General features: G+C 29.5%; 1 long non-coding RNA gene across 1 annotated transcript in view; it reads left to right on the forward strand.

The window, feature by feature from the left end:
• Window positions 1-24,785, forward strand: part of LOC145314559 (uncharacterized) — an 81,698-nt gene that overhangs the window by 46,104 nt on the left and 10,809 nt on the right. The window contains exons 2-3 of the long non-coding RNA XR_013877805.1: window positions 13,592-13,670; window positions 15,901-15,966. This is a non-coding gene — a long non-coding RNA (uncharacterized LOC145314559). The remainder of the gene's footprint in view (window positions 1-13,591; window positions 13,671-15,900; window positions 15,967-24,785) is intronic.

The raw sequence follows: 24,785 nt of genomic DNA on the forward strand, positions 1-24,785 counted from the left end.
AGGATCAAATGGACTTAATGGACCTTAACAGGGTTGTGCCATAGATCAAACTGCGGTATAACCGCGCTTCCTCTAATGATTGTAAGTAGAGGGGATGTCATAACAAATCAGTAAGGTTTCCATTAAGGTTAACAATGCAGACCATGCGGATTGGTTACCATACAATGTAACTAACGCAATAGAAAAAAGTTTAGTTCAAATGTTTCTAGAATCGAGCATTTCTTGAAAATAAGAATTTTACAGGCTACAGGCGGGCAATCTGTTTAACAATCATGTTTTGTTCACAACTCACACATAGGTTTAATGGATATATCAAAAAACCTATTGAAAGAGCAAGAAAAACGTATGCAAAGTGAGCGCCTAAAAAGAGAAACAAACACATATGATATTTTTACCGCGCATTGCTTTACAACTTTATCTAAACTGGATTGCGTCGTGTGGAAAAGAAAAGTTTCTAAATATATGGGATCTTTTTTTTAATTCTCTTCATTTGGTGAACTGTTCTTGAGATTTTGATAAACGCACACATGATATCTAAAAACACGATAAAAAAATATAGCTATTCGAATGTATATGGTGGATTTCGTAAACACTAGGTATCAGATTCTCTTTGTGAAAAGAATTGTAAAAAGGTCAGGAAAAGATAAAATGTACATGAAGATTCCTGTGGTTATAGTTAACATAAATATTACATCTTAATATAAATTTTCCCAAGGCTATAAATGAACTGTGATTTTATAGCATTTAATCACTTAATCTATCACGAAAATAATGATAACTCAGTTTCCTTCCTTAGCTTTTAAAAGGGTGTAGATTAAAGACAGGATTTAGGATTCTTAAGCATAACATTAAGCATTATTTAAATTCACTATTGTTGAATAGACTTCATTGGCGTAGGGAATCTTCACACTAAAAGAAACCATCTTTCTATCTTGAATAGCAGCCAAGAAATTTCCCTGGTAGCGTTACTGACTGACGGTCAGAAAGTGACTTATAGAGTAGCTTCGCTACTTAAAAGTTTTTTCGTATTCATTCGAATCCGGTGGATAGGTACCGGTTCTCATCCATACGAAAAAACTTTGTCTAGCATCGTTTTATATCCAGCTTTCTACGAATATAAAAATGTACAATCAAAAGATTAAAACCAGTTTTTTTAGCCGGTGCCTTCGGCACCTCGGGGCTAAAAAACTAGTCTTAATCTTATAATTGTACATTCTATATCCGCTAAAAGCCGTTTATAATACGATGCGAGAAAATACTATTCCTTTAGTATCTCTATGACTTTACATTTATTCGTCATAGATGTAAAATCTAGTAGATATAAATTTAAAATTTTATATTCTTCTAATATACATTTGCAGTAAATTGAATAGGAAAATTTGAATATACAATCAGTAGAAGCGAAGCTACTCTATAAAAAGAGTTGGTCTGGCATAGTCAACTATATCTGTACGTCCCTGAGCCACTCCGGCAGAGTAAGTTGGAAAAATAAACTTTCTTGTTCTTTTATTATGAATTTTGAAATTAGAAGTATTTATGTTTATGAAAATTTATTGCTCTTTTCTACTGACCACAAATGTTTTATATCTTATTTTTTGCTGTTCTGCCTGTAAACATAACTATCCTTGTTTAATGAATTACAAGAATAATTGCTGGTTATTGCTGCGCTACTTATGAGCATTAGTAGTATTGTATTTTATAGATTATTTTTATTGAATTACAATATTACATGTGAATATTTTGTAGATTAAATATCAATTATTAATGATAAATAATATATGTTTTCTATAGCGAAGCTACTGTATAAGTCTAGGTCGATAGTGTGTGTCTGTTGATTTTTCCTTGCCACAGATGGATCCGATATATGACACAATCTAATAAGACCAAGATTTTAGATCATCTAAAATCATCATATAAAGCTAGAATAACTTCAAATAAGAATAATTAAATAAATCAATACAAATCTACTAAAATGTAAATTTTGATATCTTACGAATTAAGACATTTCAACGTGTTAAATAACACACACAAAAAAAATTATAGAGTTCATCAAAAACTTAATTAAAAGAAAAAAGAAATGTAAGTGTTTGTATCATTTTCCTTCTACCCACTCCATAATTCACTTTGTCCAACCTTCCATAGATTGGTTTTTTATTGAAAGGAGTAATTTCGTAGCTGCTATGCCATATAGGTGTCTATTGATTCTTTACCTAACAATATAACAAATCAAATCAATTTAATGTTTGGATTTACTATTTTGATATTTTTTGCTTCGCTTCTTCTTAAAATTGGCTTTAAATTAGAAATTTTTATATTATTGACATATATTTTTATGAATAAAATTAACTTGTTTGATATCCAATAAGTAATATTTAATATTACATTTCGAGTATATCTTATATTTCTTAATGAATTATGATAAAAAGACACTTCATTTCTTTAGATTATATGTTTATTAAAAAGTCCTATTACAATGTTTTAAATTATATGTTCCCTTAATAAGGGACAAAAAATTTATGTACATACCCATTGATGATAAATAAAGTTATCCCTAATGTAGACAAAAACTATTGGTTGAAACGTTTGGACACCAACCAAACAAAAATTTAATGAAAGTTCCAAAAGTTTTAAAGTAAACAAATATGCAAACATGATTTTTAACTTTGGAAACTAATGTAATTAACAGTCCAATGTCCCGTCCCTCCTTGTGTAGGTAAAAAAACAAAACCTCAAATTGTCCCAGTATAAGGAAAAACTTAGAAGAAAAAAGGATTACTTAGATAACAGAAAAAAGTTCTTACCTGAGCTAATCCGTATGTAAAAGTAACAGGATGTTTGTTTGTCTGTACTTAAAAAGCCCACAGAATCGATATTCTTTATTTAACAGTGAATCATTTTATGTGTATCGTTTTTTTAAGATGACCCAAAAAGATTTGCAAACTTATCTAATTCTAAATTAAATTTTGTAAATACATTTGTAACAATTATCTTATGATAGAATTTTCATTAAAAATGTAAAAGGAAGAGTTAATATAAATGTAATTGAACAAGAATAACAACATCCAATGATACAAAATATGAAAATAGTCCCTTTCAAGTTTTAATAAAATCATGTGTGTCTTTTATTTTAATCAATAAATGTAGAACATGAAAAAATATAATAACCACTTTCTTCTAAACTTTTAAGACTATACTGATACAAAAAAAGTTCCTTTTCTTTATTTATGTGTCTTTTTAAGAAGAAAACACCCAGACAACCATAGGAAGCAGCTTATAGAGAATATAGAAAATTACGTTCCAATACAAATGACCGATAATAGGCCAGTATACATTTTACGATTGGTCAATCATGATGTATATGATGACCTATTGTTGGTCATTTGTTTTGTATGACGTCATTTATTTATAGGCACTATAAGCTGCTTCAATCATAGAGTTGCTCTGCCTCTACTATATCATGCTATGTAATGAAATAACTCTTTTGATAGAATTCAATTTTCAGTTCTAAAGAATCTTTGATTACTTTTATTTTGAAAGTGGAAAAAAATAATCACTTCCCCAATATTTTCATGAGAAAAAGAAAGTCTTGAAATTAAAGATATTAAAAATTTAGAAGATGTTGTCATATAATATTACAGGAAGGTTTGCATTTAATTTCTCTACCAATACATCCGTTAAAAAGCACATCTACTCTACAACTGGGGTATGTATGGAAACTGACCGCCCGCCTGAAGCCAGGGATCTAAAAGGATAACTTAATGCCCGCTAAATTGATGTGCATCCCCAATGATGATACACAAATTTACCTCTTCTGCAAATTACAATTAGTCGTTTTGAAACGTTTGGACACTCACTCAATGAATCAAACAATCAATAAATTTAAAAAGTCTACAAGGTTGTTAAGCCAAAGAATAAGAAAACGTTATTGTAAGAATTATCCCTTGAGAACCCTGCCTATTAAGGAAAAAAGATTATTATTATTTCTGCATTTTTATTGGGTTCGCTGGGGGGTGTTAGGGAACCCCTTGCAGTATGAGGAAATCTTCCAAAGAATCTTATAAAGTAAATACCAAACATAGATAAGAGTTTATACATTAAAGGGGAAAAATAACATAGCATCATTTAACACGGGAGAAATAAGCAATATAATTAGTTAGAATCAGAAAAGAGCAGGCCTCAGGAACTTGGGCGACTTCGCCATCTTGTCCAAGGCAGGGACCAAACTCATGCTACGCACTTGTCCACAGACCCTTAATTAGTTAAATGAACATTTAGAAACTATTGAAAAAAATACTTAATTTTAAATATATTGAATTGATTATAAATAAGCCATTTGTAGTTATTTTAAACATCATCATGTGAACTAATTCTTTTTTGTCTTCTTCATTTCTTTATTAAAATCTTTTTATGATAAAAAAATTAGATTAGAGTATTATTAACATGAACATTATTAAAAATGCTTTCTTTGAAGAAAATTTAGGATTCCATTTCATAAAAATGCCTTAAAAATACATTTTTGCTCTTTTTAAACCAAGCTAGTTGCAATTGTGCTATTAGCTGGTTTCATTGTTGGTTTAATTAAATAAACTTTAAACTTTATTTATTTGTTTTGTGTGAAGTTAAACTAAATAAATATATCTTTGATATGGTTGTAGATGGAGGGTAAGGTAACTTATTTTGCACTATCTAGTCTGTGCAAAACTTAATTGTATTTGAAAACAAGAAACATTTTTCTAATACTGGTCCCAGAAATTTTATCAACACGTTCTTTCATTCATTGGTTTAAACCTTTTGGGACTTTTACTAAATTTTAAATAGGTTGAAAAACTAGCAATGTCCAAATATTTCCACCAGTAATTTTTAATCTACTAAAGTGATTATTTTGCTCATAGTAATTGCAGTGTACATCAATTTATCCTTTATTGTCTTATCCCTATTTTTTAAGGTTATTTAGTTTTGCATAAGACTAATATTTCATATATATTTTTTTTATATTAATATAGACAAGAAATTATAAAATAAATTTGCAAGTAATATAGTTAAATAAAAAAATTACCAATACTTGTCTTTACTATAATATATATGTAATTTTTTGCATAATTTTATAAAATCTTTAATTTTGGATGTTATTTGAATACTTACAGTTAACTAGGGTTCGGCAGCCGCGCTGAAGCCTCAAATTTGAACCCGGTTGGATGTTTTGAAAATTTGGTAAAAAGAGCTTATGAGTAGATGCTAAGAATTGCTTACATTACATCAAAATGTTATGAAAATATGAAATTTTGACATTCACTAGTAACAAATATAATATCATACAAAATATGATTTTTTAAAAGTAAGTAATTTACTCTAATTAAAAATAGATTACCAATGCTTCTTTCTATTACAATATATTTGTATTTAACAATATATATATAATTTTTTGCATAATTTTAGAATTGTACAAAACTTTATTTTTGGATACTATATGAATGCTTACATACATATCAAAATGTTATGAAAATATTAAATTTTGACATTTACATGTGACAAATATGATATTATACAAAATATGATTTTAAAAATATTTATGGCGCTTTCATACAAAGTATCTTTAGGTTAGGTTAGGTTATATTGGGTATTGAGCAGCATAACATGGTTAGGGCCCCCCGCAGTAATGAGACGCTGAAAAAAAATATCCACTCCTTATTTAAAAAATAAGGGGGGGGGGGTATCAATGCACACACGGAATGAAGGACAATATTCATGATAACTTTACATTGTGAGTTTTATAGGTAATATGTAAGCTATAACCAGGATTATTTAACTTATGAATGATTAAGTTTTAATAACTTCGACCTATCTATTATATGTCAGCAATTAACACCTTTATTAAATGCCACTAAGTTTACTTAATCCAATCGGAATACTTCCATATTTAACTACAAAAATTGTACATATAATTTGTAAAATAAAAGTTGGAATAGTTTTCCTAAAATTGATAATAAAAATTCTCAAAATTGCTAAAGTTTTCCTAGCAAAGATTTACAATTAAATGAAACAATAATATCAGAAATGTAAAGGATAGGGAGAAATCGAGAAAGTTTTTATATAGTAGCGTGTACAGGTTTTTGCCAGTGGGGGGGGGGGGATCAATCATGGTGGAATGGAAGATAGGGGACACCTCTCCCGTATGCCCGTGATTAATGTTCAAATTGTTAAACGACCCTTTTAAAAGAATATGCGTATGACATTTTAAGTTTTAACTTTCAATGACAATCATTAGAATAGCATCCGTATTTTGTCAGTTGTAACAGTTTTTTCCAGTATGGCTTTGAAACCGATTAATATCCGCTGGATTAGAACATAAACTATGAAAATATTATATTGTATCACTGCTTTCATTTTGGCAACTCTAAAAGTAAAATTTTTTTGGTGATATTAACCCAGTTTTTGGCCAAGGCATCACAATAATGCGCACAATATCTTTTAACGTCTTAAGTATAACAGATCAATTTTAATCCTAATTATCATCTCCTTTGAATCCTGAAAAGTGAAAAGTAATCTTTGTACAGAGTTTGGGATAAAATCTTAAAATGTAAAACTGTTCTAAATTTGAAACTATTTTTCACATTTGAAGGTTTAATTGAATTTTTAAAATAAAATAATTATAACATAATCAAGGAATAATCAATCATATATTGAGGGATCTGAAGGGAAGAGATAATGGCCGAAAAATTATTTACATCCCCAATGTTGATACACAAAATATACTTTCTGTAGATTACAATAAGTGGTTGAAACGTTTGGACATCAACTTATAGAACCAACCAATAAAAGTTCAACAAATTAACCATAATGTAAAGCTAACGAAAAAGAAAACCTTATTATAAAACCTTGGGGACTAGTGTAATAAACAGCCCAATGTCTCCTCCCTCCGTGAATATGTTTCTGATGATAATTATCCCAAATTTTCAAGATTTTGCTAAAATGTTGAACTGTTGGCCCTTTATGACCAAACTTTTGGGTAAAGTTTAATTCCAAGGAATTTGAATTAAATTTCTCATATTAAAGATTTTCAACACATTTTCTCCCAAACCAATAAATGTATTAGAAATAGATACTCGCCGCGTTGTGAAGACGGACTGATAGAAAAGCCAATCGGACGGACACACAGTGTAAGTTAAAGATAAGCGTTGCTTGTATTACTATTACTATAAATATTAATACTATGTTATTTATTAGAATTAATTTTATTAGTAGTACCTTTATTTTGAATATTTCAGGATCTATTTCACAAAATTAATTTTATATTCTAACCCGTTTTCTAACAAGAAGCATAGTTTAAATTTCTATTAATATTGTGTTTTCTAAGATAACTAAAATGCGCCAAAAAAATGGGGGTGGATTTTAAAGATAGATTTTTTAGGGGAAAATCTATATAAAAATGGGAGGAGGTGGCCTGGTTAAACAATTTAATTTTAAACCCCTACTTCTTGGACGTCTTTGGGTGGGCATTAGATCTTTTCATGAAAATACCCACTTTCGAATTTCAATCTTCTGCTAACCTAAAAAGTTACTTTAGGGGCCTAGAAATATATGTACAAAATTATAGCTCTCTATCTCTACTGGCGACCTGGCGCCAGGCATGTAAAATATCAACAGATAACGGTAGCACGGCGGTTTTAACAATATCTCAGTAATGTGCAGGTTTTCAGCTCTTCTGCATATTTCAATTTAAACACATAAGGCCAAAGATATTATATCCAAAAAATCTTTTGTCAAAGTCTACTCTAGACCTAGCGCCAGTCAGTTTTCTAAAATCATGCATTTTATACCTGTGAAAAATGAAATCGCCAGCGCTAGGTGTAGAGTAGACTTTGACAAAAGATTTTTGGGATATCATATCTTAGGCCTTATGTGTTTAAGTTGAAATATGCAGAACACCTAAATTCACCTTCCAAGCCATTCTCTAAGCATTTTAATTTTTTTTTAGAAATAACGGGATTTCAAAACTGCCTTTTGAAAAGGCCTAAAAAATATCTTTTTTTGTCCCTTTTTTCACTGTATATAGTTACAACTTATTAAGATATTATTCTCAGTTAAAAAAAAATTGGCGCTTCCAGCACCAAAACCGGCAAAAACAGGCAGTTAAACTTCTGAACCCCTACTTAACCCCCTGACAGACCCCCCTATCTCGGCTCCTGTTACAGATAGAGACGTAAAACTTTTTTCTGGTTGTTCATGTGTATTTTTAGAGAATTGCTTTTTCTAGTCATAGCGGTCAGACCGCTCCTTATCTGCTTTTTAGCGTCCAGCCGCTAAATATTAAAACAGCTGTAGAGCGGCAAATTTTAAAGCTAAGAAAACCAAATTTTATGACAAATTATTATTTTTTATAATAAAAAAATACCTTTTTTGACCATCGCCGAAAAACGACAAATAACGGAAACCGCCAATTTTGGCGGTAAAACGGCCAATTTTAAAGCTAAGAAAACCAAATTTTATGACAAACTATTATTTTTTATAATAAAAAAATACCTTTTCTGATCATTGCCAAAAAACGACAAATAACGGAAACCGCCAATTTAGGCGGTAAGACGGCAGTTGGCGGCGCTAAATAATATTTTTATCTGTTTATAGTTACAACTAATTAAGATATTATTCTCAGTTAAAAAAAAAATTGGCGCTTCCAGCACCCAAACCGGCAAAAACAGGCAGTTAAACTTCTGTATCCCTACATAACCCCATAACAGACCCCCCTCTATCTCGGCTCCTGTTACAGATAGAGACGTAAAACTTTTTTCTGTTGGTTCATGTGTATTTTAAGAGAAAATTACTTTTTCTAGTCATAGCGGTCAGACTGCTCCTTATCCGCTTTTTAGCAGCCAGCTGCTAAATATTAAAAAAGCTGTAGAGTGGCCAATTTTAAAGCTAGGAAAACCAAATTTTATGACGAGCAATTATTTTTCATAACAAAAAAAACAACAAATATCGGAAACCGCCAATTTCGGTGGTAAAACGGCGGTTGGCGGAGCTAGTTTTATCTGTTTATGATCACAATAAAGACTACATACAAAAATTGGCTGGTCTAGAGCTGTTTTAGAATTCCGCTACTGGCAGCTTAAAAACGGCAAAACTACAGGTAGGAAATAAAAAATCAGTTACAAATCGGTCAAGGAGTGGCCAAACGGTCATGGCCTTACTATTCACGGAAGTTTATTATTACTCAAGAATTAATATATACTTTTTAAAAAATTTAATTGATTTGAAGCTTACATGGACTGCCGCCACTGGCTGCGGTCAGCTGGAAACAACAGCTGATTTAAAAAAAAAATTTAATATGTCATGTAGGCATGTAAGATAAGCTTAATTTTACAATTTTAAGTCTATGAGTAAAAAAATAAATACACTGGAGTCATTCAAAGTTATTTAAAGACTAGGAGGATTATATCCTGCTGGATCATACCTGAACACCTAATTTTCATCTTATTTTTTACTAAGGTTGATTAAATATTACAAAAGTAATTACAAGAGAGTTGTCCTTACTTCTGATCTTAGAGCTTTGTCTTTATGGATGTTGTCATCCTATTTTTTGTCTGTATTTAATCACTTATTAATGTTGTCATCATTGTCATATTATTTGTTAAAAATATTAATGCTTTACAAATAAAATTTATAGAGAAGATCATCTTGATGTTTTTAATAATTAGATTTGTATATTTTGATTTTGTTGTTAACCCTTTGTAGACAAATTGATAATATTTCTAAATGTTATTTTTTTTAAATTGTCTGCGTCTGGCATCTGACTAAAATAAAAATCTATTACATTAGTTTAAACAATTAACTGTCTTGACCCTTTCCAGACCTTAATCAGCCAATTTTTGTATGTAGTCTTTTATTGTGATCATAAACAGCTAAAAATATTAATTGGCGCCGCCAATCGCCATTTTACCGCCGAAATTGGCGGTTTCCGTTACTTATCGTTTTTTGGCGATGGTCAGAAAAAGCATTTTTTTTGTTATGAAAAATAATTGCTCGTCATAAAATTTGGTTTTCTTAGCTTTAAAATTGGCCGCTCTACAGCTTTTTTAATATTTAGCGGCTGGCTGCTAAAATGCGGATAAGGAGCAGTCTGACCGCTATGACTAGAAAAAGTAAATTTCTCTAAAAATACACATGAACCAACAGAAAAAAGTTTTACGTCTCTATCTGTAACAGGAGCCGAGATAGAGGGGGGTCTGATATGGGGTTAAGTAGGGATACAGAAGTTTAACTGCCTGTTTTTGCCGGTTTGGGTGCTGGAAGCACCAATTTTTTAAAACTGAGAATAATATCTTAATAAGTTGTAACTATAAACAGATAAAAATATTATTTAGCGCCGCCAACCGCCGTTTTACCGCCAAAATAGGCAGTTTCCGTTATTTGTCGTTTTTCGGCGATGGTCAAAAAAGGTATTTTTTATTTTAAAAAATAATAGTTTGTCATAAAATTTGGGTTTCTTAGCTTTAAAATTGGCCACTAAAAAATAATAGTTTGTCATAAAATTTGGTTTTCTTAGCTTTAAAATTGGCCGTTTTACCGCCAAAATTGGCGGTTTCCGTTATTTGTTGTTTTTCGGCGATGGTCAAAAAAGGTATTTTTTTATTATAAAAAATAATAGTTTGTCATAAAATTTGGTTTTCTTAGCTTTAAAATTGGCCGCTCTACAGCTGTTTTAATATTTAGCGGCTGGACGCTAAAAAGCAGATAAGGAGCGGTCTGACCGCTATGACTAGAAAAAGCAATTCTCTAAAAATACACATGAACAACCAGTAAAAAGTTTTACGTCTCTATCTGTAACAGGAGCCGAGATAGAGGGGGGGGTCTGTCAGGGGGTTAAGTAGGGGTTCAGAAGTTTAACTGCCTGTTTTTGCCGGTTTTGGTGCTGGAAGCGCCAATTTTTTTTTAACTGAGAATAATATCTTAATAAGTTGTAACTATATACAGTGAAAAAAGGGACAAAAAAAGATATTTTTTAGGCCTTTTCAAAAGGCAGTTTTGAAATCCCGTTATTTCTAAAAAAAAATTAAAATGCTTAGAGAATGGCTTGGAAGGTGAATTTAGGTGTTCTGCATATTTCAACTTAAACACATAAGGCCTAAGATATGATATCCCAAAAATCTTTTGTCAAAGTCTACTCTACACCTAGCGCTGGCGATTTCATTTTTCACAGGTATAAAATGCATGATTTTAGAAAACTGACTGGCGCTAGGTCTAGAGTAGACTTTGATAAAAGATTTTTTGGATAAAATATCTTTGGCCTTATGTGTTTAAATTGAAATATGCAGAAGAGCTGAAAACCTGCACATTACTGAGATATTGTTAAAACCGCCGTGCTACCGTTATCTGTTGATATTTTACATGCCTGGCGCTAGGTCGCCAGTAGAGATAGAGAGCTATAATTTTGTACATATATTTCTAGGCCCCTAAAGTAACTTTTTAGGTTAGCAGAAGATTGAAATTCGAAAAAGGGTATTTTCATGAAAAGATCTAGTGGGCATACACATTAGATCTATATATAATTATATTTGAGCTTTAACTATTTGTTTTTTCATCCTTTGTATGAATATTGTTATGAATTGTTTATGAGAGACTTGTATGAGCGTTTACAACTTCAAAACAAGGATGACAAAAAATGGCCCCAATTTAGAAAAATAAGATTTAAATAATTATATTCTTCAGCAATGTTGCACTACCTTAAGTCTAACATTACAACCAGGGGAGTACGTGATAGGGTGTTATGCAACACCCCCCTGATTACCAAAATTAGAAAGGACACCTTCCCGTTTTTATAACCCCTCACGTCATCTGACAAATATCTGTTCACGCAACTTATACAAACTCTTTATTCCATTCTAGCGGGTGCGCCCCTATTATCTAGGGCTCTGTATTCAAAAGTGTAAGAAGGATTTTAAAAAATAGCATAAAACCGCACTGGGAAAAAGAAGAGCTTTATCGGTTCAGTAGTTATTGAAATTTAGACCTCAGACAAAAAAGTACTTATGTATATGATAGGATTTTCTCATTAAACAATGACTTCTATAGGAGCTACAATATTCAAAGGGCGAAAAGTTGAACATTCAAAAGTAGTAAATATTTCAAAATATTTATGAATGTTTTATACTTTTTCTTTATACGTATAAAGAGGAATATTAAATTACAATATTAAAAAAAAATAATGATATACATTCTGAGAAAAAAGAGTAAAAAAAATATATTTGTTTTTTTTCTTAAAATTGACTTTTTATTCATACATATTTATTAAATTTATTTGCACCTCCTAAACAGTTGTGGGAATAGAACACCTAAAAGAACTTTGTTTATTTTCAAATCCTTTTATTAACAAGGATGATACAATCATTGTGCTAAGTTACTGAAGACCAGTTTTACCCAAGTTATGTAAAAGCTGCCATCCTAAAAAGAAATAATTTTCTTGATATTTAAAATACATTTAAAAGAAAAAGAAATCTTTAACATTGAGAAGTAACATTTTAAACTTGTCTAGTAATGAAATGTTAGAAGTTTAGAATGAAAATAGATTTTAATCCCCGGATTTGTAAACACAAATTTTAAGTAGTCTACAACTAATGTTTGTATTTACTTGTAGGAAGTTACTCTCAGTCAAGTTTTGGGGTTTTTCAAAAAGAATATTTTATTGAAGAATTTTTAGTGTAAAGATAAACAAAGTATTTGAAAATAAAGTTTTCAGTTTTGTTTCTTTTACCCTTCTCTGTTTAGTAGCGAAGCTACTCTATAATTAACTTTGTATGTGCGCCCGTCAGTCAGCCCGTAACGCGATTGGGGAAATATGATTTTTCGGCTGCTATTTAAGATTGATTTTTTTGTGAAGCTACCCTATACCAATGAGTCTTAAGAATATTATTTATTCCATTGCTCTAGCAGTAATACTACAAAAGATAAATATTAAAACATATGTAAGACATATCTGAAATGTTACGTGGGTTTTTATGTAAAAATACTTATTATTTTTGCCAACTAAACTACTACAACTCTTTAAATCACTTTGTCCGTACATCCATAATCATTTTGTGCTTCATTACCTATGATGTTTTCATACTGAGGCAATGTCGCTTGAAATTTTTGTCTCGTTTTAATTAATGGTATCAAATGTTTTGCAGATGTCAAGGTAACATTAAATAACAACGATGCAGTCGTTCAATATCAACAGATTTTTTTATGGTCAAAATTTCATTATTAGAATAACATGATTGGTTATATTTTCATTTAACATTGCTTAATGTTAAAATAATATTGAAATGGTAGATGAATTATAAATTATGATCATATGTGTTTAATTATCAGTGATCTTCTGTAGATTGAAATTATTTTTAAGTTTGAACACTACTATATAGTATGGAACTAACCAATCAAAATTCAATATATGTATCCGAAGTTTCTGATTTAACGAAAAGGATTACACGGTCATAAACTATGCGTGTATTTTACAGTTCATTTCAGTTTTTCATTTTTCAGTTTTTTAACGCATTACTTTCAAATTTTACAAGATGAAATTCGCTACTTGATCATTCATCTATATGTATTTGTTTAGGTTGCTAGACGAACCAAATTTTAATTCTCCAGATGGGGCGAAGTCGGACGATGAATGGGCATTGCCCGTCGGAATTATGGTAAGCACTGTTAGTGGCGAAGCTACTCTACCATTCTGAATGTCCTTGCGTTCGTCCGAGTGTTAATAACGGGATTGAGGAAACGTGAATTTATTGGATGCTCTTTTTTTGTTTATATTAACTTTTTTCAGTAAGCATTCTTAATATGATGCTGTGAGTATTGGTGCAAAAAATATGACGTAACAAAAAAAATTAGCCAATGAGAGGCCGTTATTGACCAATGGTAAAATTTATAGTGGCCTCTCATTGGCTATTTTTTTTGTTACGTCATATTTTTTGCACCAATACTCACAGCATCTCTTAATATTTATGTGGTTCGTCGGTCTAAAAACCAATAATAATAAAACCAAAATTTTTTACTTTCAAGGTATCATTTTTCACCATTGTCCGTCTTTTTAAAGAGGGAGATGGGAGGAAGTTGGTTAACCCCAAATTTTAATACATGAAATGTCTTTAAATCACCTTATTTGTAATAGTTAAGGGTTTTAAACCTTGGCGGAAACCAAAAAAATGGAAATTTTTTTTTTTGACTAAGGGGTGTACTTTTTTAGTGTGAACTCCCAAATTAGTTTTAGGGTATGTATAACCCTATAAACCTTCCCCTTAAAAGTTCTTGCCTGAGTTTATTTTATCATCTTAAATGATTAAGTGTATAGCTTAGTTTCATTAAAACTAATACAAAAGTTTATCTTAGATAAAAAAAAGTTAGTGTATAATATTGAAATTCTTCTTTTCTCTCCGTGGGTAGGTTTGTCAGGTTACAAAGATTAATGGAACCTAATATACACTTTTCTTTCTCACCTTTCATCTTCCTGCTGGGATGGGTGTCAGAATATCTTTCAAAAGTGTTCAAATTTGTTTGTTGTAAATATTTTTTAAATTTTTCCAGCAGTTAAGTACTTCATGAATTTACAATTATTTCTATATTTATTATAATGTATGAACAATATCGTACATTGACATGCAGAACAGATATTTTTTAAAAAGAAAATGGCAAATATATTATTTCCCTTGAGTATTTAAAACAGGGTTTCCTTAGGGAAAATTTAATGGAGGGCAGGTAAGGCATTGAAGGTCAATCTTATCACATCATCCACTGATATAGCTAAAAATAAGTGTATATTTTCCTTCTAAGAAAACCAGTTATAACACCATACTGGTCAAATTTTGCTTCCTTGGTCCTTTTAGTTAATTTTTTAAATAGATTTTTATTATTATTTTCTTAGATTTATGTGCTAGAATGTAGAAACACCCTGACTTTCAACTTGGCATCCAGAAACAGATTTATTTTGTTTGAAAGACATCCAGTCAATAAATATCCATTTACATCAAATATTTCTCAAAATTTCAATTTTAGAGTAAATTTAGCAAAATTTATATCTATATATTAGAAAATGTCATTTCTTAAAGCATTAATAGCAAATATTAAAGTTAGGGAGAGTTTTATATTTTTTCCTGTTCATTATTTTTCCGATTTCACTTCTTGACTTTAGCGGCTTTAATCAGATAACAAAAATTTACGTTACATATTCAGTCAATCGTAATGTTATTTTTTAAGTTATAAAATTTTTTTCAAGGCCTTGAGTTGGTTTTCTGCTATTTAACGCCACAATTCATTACTTTAAAACGCCACAGGGGTCGCAAGATTCAGTTAAACCGTTTAAAGTTAAACTGTAGATTATATGAAGACATTCATTAATTTGAAATATAAACACTGGGTTTCAATTAGATTTAAGATTTCAAGAAAAGTTAATTCAAATATGAAATTGTGCAATTGTTTTAATTAAGGATTTCTCTGTACTGCAAAGGGTTCAGGGACAGTGCAATAGAAAATAAATGAATGTTCCAATAAAACCATAAAACATAAAATTCAATTTGTGAAAATTATTCTTTTATTATATTATCTTAAACTATGTAATGTAAAATTTTATTAATTTTTTCTTAATAATCATAACATTTATTCTACCAAATTCATTAATTTGAGATTGAAACAAAAGCCTTGGTTAAATCTAAGATTAACCCTTTTAAACATTTAATTTTTAATATTAATCTGTTTTAATAGTCAACCTTTCTCCTGCGTAAATATCTATCTAATTAACCATCTTTTTAATTACAAACTCACAAGTATATTTTGTATTACAAATTGTTTCATGTTCAGGTATTTACATTCCTCAGATGATCAAAATAAACTATTTATCTATCTTACTATCTAATAATTCAACTATTTTAGATTTGTTTGGTGATGTACTGTGCTATATGTTTCACAATAGTAATCAAGCAATGTATTTCTTTTAAGGTAAAATCATTTTTTTTATATAAATAGAATGTTCGTTCGTCAGGACAGGGCAAGAGACAACTCTCCCCTAAGACAAAAAAAATGACGAACCCCAAACTGTCCCACTTTGAGAAAGACGATTCCAGTGACGTCATATACGTTTAGGGAAGGGGGGAAGAAAATCTTTTCCCTTTTCTCCCATCTCTTTTGAAGAGATTTTCTTCCCCCCTTCCCTTTTTCTTTCCCGAAACGTATATGACGTCACTGGAATCATCTTTCTCAAAGTGGGACAGTTTGGGGTTCGTCCAAAAAAATACAAAGGAAAGACTAGCTACACTTTTTATGTTCGGTAAAAAGGAACTTTCATTTAGAGAGGTATGAGTTATAGAGTAGTTACTCCAAAAAGACTTTATGAATTAAGTTGGTTCGGGACAGTTACATTAAAATTAATCGAGAGAGCAGCATTTATGAAATTAAGCCAAGGTCTAACCCAAGCATTTAGAAAGTGTTCTTCAAAACTTGCTCTTTAAGTTAACTAGCGGATGCGCTCTTGGCATCTAGAAGCTTTGTATTCAAAAGAGTCAAAATCTATCCTGGGACCTATAAAAGGCATCCATAAAATGAAGAACTCAATCGGTTCAGTGGTTATCGATCCCTTCAGCTACAGACAAAAAAGCCTTACTACTTTATAAAATAGGATTGATAAATTCTTTAAATGTTTTCTTATTTTCAAGAAATGGTATTCATGTTGTAAATAGCAGAGGAATAATTAGAAAACAAATTTTAGATGAAAAAATTTAAATTTTATCAAATATTTACATGAAATAGTCAAAATAATTTTAGTTAGTTGACTTGAATCTTCAGGTTTATCTAAGTTAAGATAAGTATAACTTAACAAAAGAAAAGTATTAAAATATAAAAAGGATTTTTTAAAATATTAATATAGAATTCAATTTTAATTGTCAAACTCATTGTGCTAATATTGACTGAAGTGCAAATGCACCTAAAAGATGGTTTAAGGAAACTTTTGTTTCAAATCTAGGTCAAGTATTTTAATTGTGTTCAACTATTTTAAATGTTTTTCAAGAAAACCAAAAATATACATATTTTAAATATTCTCTTAGTTGATGAAAGTTGCAGTCTAAAACCAGTAATTCCAGGGAGGGAGGGGACATTGGGCTATTTAATACAGCTGCCCCCCAAAAAATATAATATAAAGTTTTCTTATTATTTAGCTTAACAACTTTGGGGACTTTTATAAATTTTGATTGGTTGGTTTATTATGAGTGTCCAAAATGTTAATTACAGAAGAGTTAATTATTCATTGGGATGTAAATCAATTTGTCGGATCCCTTTAGATTCCTGAATTATGACCGCTTGTCCTTTTATTGGTTGCGCAAAAAAGAACACTGATCAGGCTCTTTAACAAAAAACAAAAGCTCCGACTTGCACACATAAAGAAACACACACGTACGTACAACAATCAACAGTCACAGAACCCTATTTAGTTTATTAGTCAAAATATTTCTATTAAAGACTTCATTCACTGATTTTTTCGTGGAAAAAAAGATATAAAAGGTTCTATTTACATTGATAACATTTTGTGCTTATTTGTAATTTTATTATCTAGATGGAAAAACAATTTATTTGCATCTAAAATTTGCACTATGAGTATTGTTTATACATTTTATGGGTATAGTCCCTTTCGTGGCAACGTCTCTCAAGGGACGTTTCGTCGTATTTTCACATTAGTTTCTGATAGGTTATTAGGTTTAGGTTATTTTAGGTTAGGTTAGGTTAAATTGGGTTAGGTAATTACCTCGCAGGGGCTAGAAATAGGAGAAAAGCTACTGTGAAAATACGACGAAACGCCCCTTTGGAGGCATTGCCACGAAAGGTACTATACCCCATTTTATATCTTTTTCTATGATGCTTTGAAACATTATTTTTAAAAATATTTGTTAACAATTAAGATACGTATTTAATAAATTTAAAATATCTTTACTTTAAATCTTTTAAATATAAGATATGAGACAAAAATTTTAATATTTAAAGGAGCAATTTATTTAAAATATTTTTAGAATTTTTTCCAAATATTTAAATTTATTTTGACATGAAAACATGATAAATAATATTTTTAAATAAAAATGTGTTATATGGTTTGGAAAATATTATTTTCTCGCGACAATAGAGTGGTGACAAATAGTAAAACAAGACTGGCAAAGATTAGAAAAAGAATTTCTACTTTTTTCCAATTTTTTTTCAATTTTCATTACTTAGGGTCCTGAAGGAGAAATTATTAATTAGGAATTGATTGATTTTTTCCCATTTGCCTACCATTTTTATTGCTGGTACTACTGGCCCCTCATATCTATATTTATCAAATGTTTTGTTAAATTCAAAATAACAATTAAGATAGTTAATGATGAGTGCTTTCCCTTAAAGTGCTTGCCGAGTAAAGAACCTTCTTTCTTTCTCCCATTTTTAAAATAGATTTGAATTTTAAAAATGTCCCCCCTATAATACAATCTAAAGTAAATAAAACACATGAAAATATAAAGAGGGGAGGGGGATTTATGTGTTCGACTAGACACTTTGTTGAGAAGAACCGCACAAAATTTTTTTAAATCCTTATCTTAATTATCTAAAGGTGTGAAGTTCACAAAAGGTCATTAATAAATTTACATGTTATTGGTTACTCTAAGTCTATTTGATCTATTATATGAGATACCCCTTTATTCTATAATTTTTCACTCTCCCCTCCCTCCCCTCCCCCCTTCTTCACATACTGGTAATGTTGTGTTTACATAAATATTCTTTGTGAAAATAATGGAATTTATTTTAGTTTTATCTTTTTTCATGCAAACTTTCAGGGACAGAGTAATATCAAAGAAAAGAAATATTTGTCTAATCTACTCAAAAAAACTATAGTGTGTCATCCTAATCAGTTTTTAATCTATTTTTTTATATACAACATGTTTTAGCTCTCTCACTGATGTAACCCTTCTAATTTTCCCAATATTTCACACCTTTATTCTAAATTAGTGATTATGTCTTGTTTATTACATAAACTATTAATAATTATCATTAATACAAAACAATATTCAATTACAAATTAAAATGGGTCATCTCAAAAAACGCCCATCTCAGAAAACGCCTATCACAAAAAAAAACTTTTTTTGAGTATAGCCAAAAAAATTCATTCAATTTCAAGTTGTGGATTTGTCACAGATCATATGATACACGCAAAGTTTAATATATTTGTGAATGACCCCTTTTATCTATATCCCTGCATTGGATATAAATATTTAAACTCCCAGTGGACACCTTCACATAAATTATAATTTGTCTTGCTGAGTTTTTATTGTAGTAAAACAAACAGAGAAATATTAATAGAAACAATTATAATTTAAAATTAAGATTTTCTTGAAAATCATTAAAAAAAAACTAGCTTAATTGGTTCCAGCAGTGCATTGAAATACTATCTTAATATCTTTTTCAAAATAGAAGCTTTTCTACATATTCTATTTTTGATATTTTTTGTTTTAAATCTTTGGGAACAACTTTTTGTAAGATGATTTGCTATAACATAATACAATCTGTTTTGTTAATGATGATTTGTCCTTCTCATTTTGAGCTTTTATGCATGTTGTAATCCTTGTCTTATTGCATTCTTTGAATAAGAATTGTTTATCTAATTAAATGTAGCTATTGTGATCATCCAATTTTTAGTAATAGAAAATTTTATTTTTAGATTTAAACCTTTTAGCTAAATAATATTCCAATATTGTTGTATATTGTATTTATATTAGAATTATACCACGTAAATGTGCATTTAGTTTACATTAACTTGCATTCAAACTAACAAGTTATATAATACAAGGACAAGATCAATTAATTTTGACCAAATTTTACAATTTTTGTTGCTTCAAGTTAAAGAAAAGTTCTAGTTGTAAATTTGAGTGGAATATTTAGTTCCATATCAGTTCAAGTATCACAACTTCTTTATAATAAGGGATTGTCCTTTTGTCAATTTTTCTATGAAAAATCTGTTGTCTATTAACTGATTAAAATAATAAAATTAAATAACTATGTGGTTGTTATTAAAGGAACTGACACAATCTTTATACTTTATCTATTAGAGTAAAAAACTAGAGGAAGAAAGGGTTAAATAACTGTATCTCCCCATTGCAACTGTCCTATGCAACCTCCTTCCTATTGGGTCATTAAAAATCAACCAATGGTATCGCTTATATTTAACAGCCAAGTAGCAGAAAATAATTCAGAAGCAGACAAAAGAGGTCTTTGAAAAATGAAGGGAGGTAGTTGTCTATATATACATCTATACTATAGATCTGTTCTTTATCCTCTTTAGGATTCTACCTTAAAAGTATCATAATAAAGGTACTAAGAAAGAGAGGGAATGTCTGATTGAGCCAATAGGAGAATCGCATCGGAATTTACATTGGATCTCATTGGTTGAAATTGTGTACACATTTTGCAACGAGGGCATGTTTTTTTTCATTTCATACATACATAAAAGTCAGCTGTAAACAGTATATTTTCTTAGTAGAAAGCTTTGCGGAATCAGAATTAATTGCCCAAAAATTTTGTTTAAATTTGAAAGCTTAGTAACGAGGTGGATTCTTAAAAAATAAGTTAGGCTGGCTACTCGCTGGTGAGGCAAAATTATTTTTGTGAAAAATCATCCAAAATCGAATAAAAAAATTTACAAAAATTAAATAAAATCTTAAAGGGTTATTAACATATGATTTTGTTTAATTTTTGTAGATTTTTAATGTGCTTTTGGATGATTTTTCACAAAAATAATTTTGCCTCACTATCGAGTAGCGAGTCTATAATTTCTTAAGAATCCACATCAGCTTGAGTCGAAAGTAAACAATACTTTTGTCTGCTAGAAATGTTCCTTCTTAGATTTGACGAAAAAAGGGTTCAGAATATGCTTCTATTCTTCTATTTCTATTAGTATCATAATATAACTAATATCAATATATAAAAAGTATCTATTATTGATTGAATATTTTTAAAATCTACCATACTGTACAATTACATATAAATGTATTTAACCCTTAATTGATTACTTGTATACAAGAGTTAACTCAATTAATTAACACTGAAAGTTGACACTTGCGACACTCTTGCGTTCTCTCAGAGGTCAATTAACTAATTAAATAATTAGCACTGTAGAATAAGAGATGCATTTGGTAGGTTTGTAATTGACATCATTCATCTTTTTTAGCTGCATGAAAAAATTTATTACTTAATATTAGATACAGTTACTTAATATAGATACAGTTTTGATTTAAAAGTTCGGGTATAGTCCCTTTCATGGCAATTCCCCCTAAGGGGAGAATCGCTGTATTTTCAAAATAGCTTTTGATAGGTTATTTTAGGTTATATGGGTCAAGTGATTGCCCTGTAGGGTTAGGCAATTGGCTCTGCAGGGTTGGAGCCACCCGCAAGGCTAGAAATAGGAGAAAAGCTACTGTGAAAATAAGAAGAAAAAAGGGACTATACCAAAAAGTTTTGTCCAAAAAAATTATAATTTTTTCTACACTGTTTTCTATAAGATTAAAGAATTTATAGGATTTTTTTTAAACTTCACCAAATATATCTCAGACAATCTAAACTGTTTTTAATATAAACTTCTGTTTTAAAAACAAAATTGAAATGTAAAAATTGTTTTGAAAAATATTTTGCGTGCAATTCTAGTTCTTGTTTTATATAACTTAAAAGTTTGGGTGTAAGTTCATGTGTAGAGTTACATGCGGCATATTGTATATTGTATAGTATTCTTATATAAATACAATATACAACAACTTTTCAATAATATTAGGGTCAAGGATCATGTAAGTAGACATAAAAATTAAATTTAGAAATTTTGGAAGAAAAGATTTTAAAAATTTAAGAGATAATAAAACTGGGTTTTTGCTCTTAAAAATACAAGTTCTTTATACATATTAATTACACTTTTTGTCAATAACAATTACAGCATATGATTTAACAAAAGTATTTTAGAAAAATGTTTCAATGGCCTTAAAATAATTTAAAATTGAAATTAATAGCTTATTTTTCTCTTTATTGCAAATCTTGAACCTAAAGGATAGAGTATTCGATATTGCAAGTTTTAGAAATATTCTCCAATAAATGTAGAATCTGGAATATTTTTATTGGAAGGGTCATTCATAGCATTATAAAACAAATTTTGCGTTGCAATGCTTACAAAAATGTGACAATTTATTAATTTAGACTTTAAAAATGAAGGAAAGAAAAAAGACTAATTTACATTTGAAGAAAGGCAGGAAAGAAAAATGCTTGTCTTGTAAAGTTGAAGTTTTGATGTTACTTGAAAAGAAAAAAAAACACATAAATGAACATTTCTATTTCTAGCCAATGTTCTCTTTTCAAATGCAAAAAGACAAACCATTTATTGCATTTTTTGGCCAAATTAGAAGATTTTTTTTCCTTATTTTGAGTATTTTTATTGTAAATTATTCATTATACTAAGCCATTAATTAATTCATAAATGTTTTTGTGTGTTAATAATATATGCCATGAAAACTTTTAATTATCTAAATAAATGTTTATACAATCCAAATAACGTTCATAAAGTAGCAAAATCCTTATAATAAGGTAACAGGATATGTGTGTGTGTAACTCGCTAACATTTATGGTTCTTCTTTACAGGGTAGCTTCTCATAGGTCCTGGAAAGGTTTATAACTATTTTTGGGTAGGGGACCACCACCCTCCCAAAGAAATCACCCCTATAAAAAAACCTTCTCCCCCAAATTTTTTTTTACTTTTTCTTTTTAAAACTACAATTGGAGGTGGACTTCCCAAAAGAGGCCTCTAGTCGCTAGTAATAGATAAGATGCTTTTAGTAAAGCTTTCTTTAATATATAAGTAATTTGTTATCAATCCTTAAGTAATTGACTGATATTTAAATCAGACATAAAAATTTTTTTTAGGGGTTTACTGATTTTATTCGCGTAGTAACTGTCACTTGATAAATGATATACAACAAAAATACATAATTAATGTAACTTTATACGATGTTAATGATAATTAAGAACATAAATATTCATATAATTATTGCTTAAGTAATTTATATTGTATAGTAATTTTTTGGGAAAAACAAAAAAATATTCACCAATTTTTATCTTAACAATATAATAGACAAGAAGGGCAGGGATTTTGTTGTTGTTGAAAATTGGGAGTTTCTGTGTAGTAAAAGTTGTTGCAAATATAGATATTAAATAAGATAAAAATTGTAAAGAATTTAAAAGATACTTAAAAAGGAAACTCCATAAAGAAAAAAAAACAAAAAGATTCATCTTCAATTACAAGCAAATAGCCAATTGGGAGGTAACTCAAGTTTAGATTATATTTCCCCCAACACGCTAAAATAAATCACCCAAAAGGCACCTCTAACTACTACTTGTACCACATCCTAGATTTATTTAATGCTTTTTTAAAGCGAAGCTTTTCTATAATTAGGGTCGGACCTTTTTAACAACTAAATTTTATATGATAAAATTATCCGATTGTTCTGATTTTTGGAATACTGATTCCTATAACAACAAAATACATTATTATAAGCGAAGCATCTCTATAATCAAGTCCTAAAAATATAAGTATGTCTTTAATTTATATTGTGATTTTTTAGTTCTGACTTTCTTCAAGTGTTAATGTCCGCTTGTCTTACCGTTTCAAAGCTTCGCTTTTATGGATGATGTCATCCTTGTTTATTTATTTATAACAGCTAGAATATATAGACACAATTGTTTTTATTTGATATATCTATTCTAATTCTATTAAACTTCTTTATTTTCTTCTCGTTGACTTCATCTCCAAGTCTTAAATTTGTTAACAAATAAAAAAGAAAAGTTTTCATTCTTTGATGTTTGGCTCAGTAAACATAAAGTTTCTGTTTATTTAGATACATAACTTCTCTATAGCTGTTTGTTCTCCTTAGTAAAGTTTTATTAATATAGATACAAAGCATCTCTATTATGGGTTGTTTCCATTACATCAAGTTTCTTTGGAAGAAAATAAAAGTTTAAAGTCTTCTTATAGTGTCAAATAAGAGCTCATTTGCAATCCCCATCACCTAAAATTTTATGTTTGAGGACACCTGCCATACTTTGAGCAGTTAATAATGAGTATGATTTTGCTTTGAATGCGAACACAGTAATAGTGTCTGACTGATTATGACGTAACAAAAAAAAATTAGCCAATGAGAGGCCGTTATTGACCAATGGTAAAATTTATAGTGGCCTCTCATTGGCTAATTTTTTTTGTTACGTCATAATAAGTCAGACACTATTACTGTGTTCTTTGAATGCGAGAAAAAATATCTAAAGTTGTATTTAAAAAAAAAAGTTTCCTCAGGCGTATTTATGTTATAAATACAACCACCCTATGGTATGCATAAGAATACAACAACTTACAGCTTCTTATAGTCACGCAACTTTGTGTATAACTATTCTTGTTCAAGGCATAGCTATATAAAAACACAAAAGAAAAGAATGAAGGTAAACAAATACAAATAAATATAGAAATTGAAATGAGGATAGATTTCTAAGAAATATTGAACCATTAATATTTATTGATGTTACTCCAGGCTCTAGGAATTGAAAAAAAATAATTGCCTATTTTCATTCTATGTCATTCTGAAATCAAAGTCGGGCAAACAACATCCTGTTATTTTAGTATATAATAGCGGCTACGCCGCTAAAATCCTATTAGGGAATGACATGTCGACTTCCATGATCAATTAATGTTTTTCAAAGAAAATTGTCAGAAAATATTTTGGGGA

This window comes from Acartia tonsa, chromosome 3 (genome assembly GCF_053477335.1).
Source record: "Acartia tonsa isolate MP-2025a chromosome 3, ASM5347733v1, whole genome shotgun sequence".
NCBI lineage: Eukaryota > Metazoa > Arthropoda > Copepoda > Calanoida > Acartiidae > Acartia > Acartia tonsa.